Source organism: Ambystoma mexicanum, chromosome 12, assembly GCF_040938575.1.
Source record: "Ambystoma mexicanum isolate Mex_15411 chromosome 12, UKY_AmexF1_1, whole genome shotgun sequence".
NCBI classification, from domain to species: domain Eukaryota; kingdom Metazoa; phylum Chordata; class Amphibia; order Caudata; family Ambystomatidae; genus Ambystoma; species Ambystoma mexicanum.
The window spans coordinates 39832255-39839220 of NC_090936.1; the positions used below are offsets into that span (position 1 = coordinate 39832255).

Genomic DNA, 6966 nt, shown 5'->3' on the forward strand with positions numbered 1-6966 from the left:
ATACCATTATTGCATGCGGTAAACATATTGTAAGAGGAAGGGTACACATGATGTGCGTGCAGACCCCTTAGTGCTTCCCCAGTTCACAGTCTAGTGGGAATTCATTGGGGAAACGCATTATTATTGCAAGGGTAATATCGTATCCGAAAAAGTGCTTTTGTGTGGAAGAAATTACCTCCACCCAAAAGCAGGGGGATTTTTCAAAAATTGGTTTCTCAACCCATATTGGCATGTGGCGGCCATAAAGCGGTATTGAGAAATGCTGTGTGTTACACTGCTACCGCAAAACTTGCAATGAGGCCCTCAAAGTGTGAACAATAGTCCTTGCTAGAGGAATCCTACGTATGGCACTGTGTAGTGGGGATAGTCTCCTGCCAGCTCCGCCTTAAGAAAGCTATACGCGTTGTGCCCGGATACGTAAAGCCCAGGGTGGGGATACCAGCAAGACCACGGGCTGCATTATGACCTAGGTCGTGTGGTTAAAAGTGCTGCTAAAGTACACATTTTATCACCACTTTCCTTACCACCAAATACCAACGTTGGTGGTCAAGTGAAGGCGAAACCTTCCACCTATGGCTGGGGATCTCGCCTCCACTTTATCACGGACAAATGGAGGAATTATCTTCGGCCGATTTATGACCCGTGATAATGCTTCCGTATTGCCCAGGGATTCCTAAGGACTCTGTGATGAATCGCAAGTATTTGCTCCTTCTCCCCAATGGGGAACTCCCACCCACCTGTGAGGCTAGGGAGGTGATCTTGCTCTGCAAAACCCTCCCTAAGGGTCAAGGCAATTGGGGGCTCACCGTGAGAAACTCCCCTTTTGGGGACAAGAACTCCCGTTCCTGTGAGGAATTCCCTACACCAACAAACGTAATTGCAGACACGGGACTACTCGATAAGCCTAAGAATATGGCATCCTTATCTTTGGCTGAAGGGGACGCAAGACGAAACCTAATGGCACCAGAAAAGGAAGATGTCTCTTTAATGTGAGACACATATATAACTGCGCCGAGGAAGAAGAACGAGGAGGAAAAGCCTAATGTGCAGGGGAAGCCCTCTAACATCATTACTCCGGCTGGAAGTGGTACAGACGTTAGTCGCTGAACACGAGGGGAAGTCACTGGAGAACCGGCGCATGCAGAGGCGAGAAGACTCGTGCATCTAACTAGAGATGAGCAAGTAACCCTCTGGTGGTGTGATCACAGGCTGGATGTGGTGGGCAGGACGCCGCACGACCAACGCTGATACCACCCTTACAGGAAGCAAGGGTCGCTTCACATCAGCAGCAATAGTGCCAAGTAGGAGTCCAACGCGGACCCGAAAATGAGAAGCTGAGCATTAGAGAGAGAGAGAGAGCAGTCTCAAGGGGGAGCCGGGCCCAACCACTGGCCCCTACTAAGTAAGAGGTACTTGGAGGACTAGGAGAAGCAAGAGGCCTGCAGCATATTGTTATCTATCAGAGGAAACTCTCCCCAGTCACAAGAACGAGAAATAATGGCTTAAGTTATGTGATGGGAGTTTGAGACACATAGTGAGTGACCGAGAAAGGGAAGAGACCTATTATGTGAAGTTGTCACCTTGTCCCAGTACAAAGGACAAGTTATCAAATACAGAACAATCTCAGTTAAGAAGCAAAACGCCTAGAAGAGAGTGGCTGAGTACACCCTGTTGGTATATGACCAATAAGAAGAAAGATACTCAAACCAGAGGTGAAAAGCCTAGAAGTGAGGTGCAATATCCATATAACATGGGTATTACCAGTAGGAAAAGAGACTCTAACCGAAAGGCCGAGCAAGAGGGGCTGAACACACACAGTTCTTCTATGAGCAATAAGCGGAGAGACACCCAAACCAGAGGTGAAAAGCTTAGAAGAGAGGGACTGCATCAATACAGCTGGGGGATACCCAGTAAAGAGACACTCAACCGACAGGTGCAAAGCTTAGAAGAGAGGGACTGCATCAATACAGCAGGGGGATACCCAGTAAAGAGGCACCCAAACCAGAGGTGCAAAGCTTAGAAGAGAGGGACTGCATCAATACAGCTGGGGTATACCCAGTAAAGAGGCACCCAAACCAGAGGTGCAAAGCTTAGAAGAGAAGGACTGCATCAATACAGCTGGGGGATAACCAGTAAAGAGGCACCCAAACCAGAGGTGCAAAGCTTAGAAGAGAGGGACTGCATCAATACAGCTGGGGTATACCCAGTAAAGAGGCACCCAAACCAGAGGTGCAAAGCTTAGAAGAGAAGGACTGCATCAATACAGCTGGGGGATAACCAGTAAAGAGGCACCCAAACCAGAGGTGTAAAGCTTAGAAGAGAGGGACTGCATCAATACAGCTGGGGGATATCCAGTATAGAGACACCCAAACCAGTGGTGCAAAGCTTAGAAGAGAGGGCCTGCATCAATACAGCTGGGGGATAACCAGTAAAGAGGCACCCAAACCAGAGGTGCAAAGCTTAGAAGAGAGGGCCTGCATCAATACAGCTGGGGGATAACCAGTAAAGAGTCACCCAAACCAGAGGTGCAAAGCTTAGAAGAGAGGGACTGCATCAATACAGCTGGGGGATATCCAGTAAAAAGACACTCAACCGAGAGGTGCAAAGTTTAGAAGAGAGGGACTGCATCAATACAGCTGGGGGATACCCAGTAAAGAGGCACCCAAACCAGAGGTGCGAAGCTTAGAAGAGAGGGACTGCATCAATACAGCTGGGGGATACCCAGTAAAGAGGCACCCAAACCAGAGGTGCGAAGCTTAGAAGAGAGGGACTGCATCAATACAGCTGGGGGATACCCAGTAAAGAGGCACCCAAACCAGAGGTGCGAAGCTTAGAAGAGAGGGACTGCATCAATACAGCTGGGGGATACCCAGTAAAGAGGCACCCAAACCAGAGGTGCAAAGCTTAGAAGAGAGGGACTGCATCAATACAGCTGGGGGATACCCAGTAAAGAGACGCCCAAACCAGAGGTGAAAAGCTTAGAAGAGAGGGACTGCATCAATACAGCTGGGGGATACCCAGTAAAGAGACACTCAACCGAGAGGTGCAAAGCTTAGAAGAGAGGGACTGCATCAATTCAGCTGGGGGATACCCAGTAAAGAGACACCCAAACCAGTGGTGCAAAGCTTAGAAGAGAGGGACTGCATCAATACAGTTGGGGGATATCCAGTAAAGAGGCACCCAAACCAGAGGTGTAAAGCTTAGAAGAGAGGGACTGCATCAATACAGCTGGGGGATACCCAGTAAAGAGACACTCAACCGAGAGGTGCGAAGCTTAGAAGAGCGGGACTGCATCAATACAGCTGGGGGATACCCAGTAAAGAGGCACCCAAACCAGAGGTGCGAAGCTTAGAAGAGAGGGACTGCATCAATACAGCTGGGGGATACCCAGTAAAGAGGCACCCAAACCAGAGGTGCGAAGCTTAGAAGAGAGGGACTGCATCAATACAGCTGGGGGATACCCAGTAAAGAGGCGCCCAAACCAGAGGTGCAAAGCTTAGAAGAGAGGGACTGCATCAATACAGCTGGGGGATACCCAGTAAAGAGACGCCCAAACCAGAGGTGAAAAGCTTAGAAGAGAGGGACTGCATCAATACAGCTGGGGGATACCCAGTAAAGAGACACTCAACCGAGAGGTGCAAAGCTTAGAAGAGAGGGACTGCATCAATACAGCTGGGGGATATCCAGTAAAGAGACACCCAAACCAGTGGTGCAAAGCTTAGAAGAGAGGGACTGCATCAATACAGTTGGGGGATATCCAGTAAAGAGGCACCCAAACCAGAGGTGTAAAGCTTAGAAGAGAGGGACTGCATCAATACAGCTGGGGGATACCCAGTAAAGAGACACTCAACCGAGAGGTGCAAAGCTTAGAAGAGAGGGACTGCATCAATACAGCTGGGGGATATCCAGTAAAGAGGCACCCAAACCAGTGGTGCAAAGCTTAGAAGAGAGGGACTGCATCAATACAGCTGGGGGATACCCAGTAAAGAGGCACCCAAACCAGAGGTGCAAAGCTTAGAAGAGAGGGACTGCATCAATACAGCTGGGGGATACCCAGTAAAGAGGCACCCAAGCCAGAGGTGCAAAGCTTAGAAGAGAGGGACTGCATCAATACAGCTGGAAGATCCAGTAAAGAGACACTCAAACCAGAGGTGCAAAGCTTAGAAGAGGGGAACTGCATCAATACAGCTGGGGGATAACCAGTAAAGAGGCACCCAAACCAGAGGTGCAAAGCTTAGAAGAGAGGGACTGCATCAATACAGCAGGGGGATACCCAGTAAAGAGGCACCCAAACCAGAGGTGCAAAGCTTAGAAGAGAGGGACTGCATCAATACAGCTGGGGGATACCCAGTAAAGAGACACTCAACCGAGAGGTGCAAAGCTTAGAAGAGAGGGACTGCATCAATACAGCTGGGGTATACCCAGTAAAGAGGCACCCAAACCAGAGGTGAAAAGCTTAGAAGAGAGGGACTGCATCAATACAGCTGGGGGATACCCAGTAAAGAGACACTCAACCGAGAGGTGCAAAGCTTAGAAGAGAGGGACTGCATCAATACAGCAGGGGGATACCCAGTAAAGAGGCACCCAAACCAGAGGTGCAAAGCTTAGAAGAGAGGGACTGCATCAATACAGCTGGGGGATAACCAGTAAAGAGGCACCCAAACCAGAGGTGCAAAGCTTAGAAGAGAGGGACTGCATCAATACAGCAGGGGGATACCCAGTAAAGAGGCACCCAAACCAGAGGTGTAAAGCTTAGAAGAGAGGGACTGCATCAATACAGCTGGGGGATAACCAGTAAAGAGGCACCCAAACTAGAGGTGTAAAGCTTAGAAGAGAGGGACTGCATCAATACAGCAAGGGATACCCAGTAAAGAGGCACCCAAACCAGAGGTGTAAAGCTTAGAAGAGAGGGACTGCATCAATACAGCTGGGGGATAACCAGTAAAGGGACACTCAAAGACTGCGTCGAGATGATAACAGAAGTGTAGCAAAGGGCAGAGGATATCGCCATAGAGTGCCCCCGAGGAAAAAGCCTGGAAAGAGGTTACAGACTATCTGAATAGCAAGAAGGGTTATTGCAAAAGACATTTGGAAAAGGCGACGAAAGAAAGTAGGAGAAAGAAAAGTGCTCTAGAAGAGAGCTACAAGAGTTGAATGCGGAGAATATCTGTTCTACCGGGAGGGGGCATCATTCAAGCCTATTGAATGGCCTGATGGGATCCCAGGCAGAGACAAATCATTCCCGTAGTTTATTTATGTTAGTAACATTAGTGGCCGGGCCAGATAAGGGTAGTCTGGGCGCAGGAAATATTTCTTTTGACTTTTGACAACGGACGAGCACCTTGGTTGGGTATTTCCTTTAGTGATATGGAAAGTTAGGCCTTCTCCTTATAATTTCTTTAAACACCTGCATGTTGTCTTCCGAGTGTCCGCCTCCTTCTTCCCACGCAGACAACTCCAAGAATGGGGATAAATGCTGCCATTCTGCCACTCGTAATGGGGTGGATTTAGCTCAATTTCCGGTGGTGGAATCGGTGAACGGGATTGGTGGTTTTTCCTTGGCTGTTATGAAGTTAACTCGAAGCATAACAAGAACCAATTGTAATATTTGGATGTATTTACCCATCAAGGGTATTGAGCGGAGAGTGGCGGGTGATAACAGACTTAGTATATATTTGCGCAAATAGTTAGAGAATATTGTTAATATGCTGAGGTGGCAAAACAATACATTTTGAAAGGTTATCTTTGCCAGGGGGCTGCGTGGGTGAATTGTGGATTAAATATTGATATTCTTTCAGATTCTCCGACAGAGGGTTCTGCAAAGAAGAGCACATATCCAGTAACAACGCAGGAGGCCTGTAGATATATAGAATAAGAAGGCTATCAGGTCTTAATGTTAATTTGTTTGTTAAAGTGCATTTTAGTCCCCGTGATAATTGTGTTGTGCTTGGTGATTTTTGCCTCCTGTTAGGGCGTTCTGCTTATGGGCACGAAGATCCATAATCATATTACAGGTCGATGACTGTAGCGCGGGGCCGCGCAAATGCGCAAGCACACCGCAAGCCTCTTGGCGCAGTTGGATTGCAAGCATGTATCCTAATCTCTTTACTCAAGTGCAAATCTAATCGGCCTTGATGGGGATTCTTGGCTATCGTGACTCAATTATGATTTTTTTTCTTCGTTAGTATGTACACAATGGCATACCTTGAGATCGGTAACACTGGCGGACAGACCCGGGGATCCTAATTTGTCATATGCCCTCCGTTGGCGAACCTAAGCCTCTAGCTGTATCAGATATGGGAGTATAAACATTTCGTATCTTTGAAACCCTCAGGCATAGGGTGGCAAGTGTGCAGTGTGGCTGACAGGTAACATGAGCCTTACAGTGCGCGGGAAGAAGGCAAAATTGTTATATTTCCATATAATTACCAGGATCATGCAAATGTCAGCAGTGGAAAGAAATAAAACACAGGCATCTCACTGCTAAGCCCTGACAGTTGCCAACCCTGACGCGCTCAAACACACTTGCGTGCCAGTTGGCAGAGGGTCATTAAAACAGAACTGGCAGAGACATTAAGTCCCTCGCTTGTCTTTGAGTGACAATTTGCTATTAAAAGTTTGCCCAAGGTTTATTTAAAGAGAAGACTTAATGATAAAGGCAGGCCTGGGCTACCAAGGGCAGTTGCGGCTGGGGTAGGTGCTCCCTGAACTTAGACAAGAATGAGCCCGAGCTGTGGTAATGACAATTCTGCACAGGAAAGCAGCACTAAATGTCTCTCTTTCTTACACTCTGACATCTCAGGTCTATTTTGGTTGGACCAGAAAAAAACGTTCTTTCCATGAGCAGGTAGTGTTTGCAAGGCTGATTCTGAATGTAAATATATATTTTTTTTAATTAAGGCATATATATGTTGCCTGCAGAAATTGATCTGTCTATAAAAGTTGTAAAAGTGAATGGGCTGCAGG

General features: G+C 47.7%; 1 protein-coding gene across 1 annotated transcript in view; it reads left to right on the forward strand.

Moving 5' to 3' along the window:
* Window positions 1–6966, forward strand: part of PPP1R3A (protein phosphatase 1 regulatory subunit 3A) — a 233471-nt gene that overhangs the window by 201197 nt on the left and 25308 nt on the right. The gene's annotated exons all lie outside the window — the stretch shown is intronic.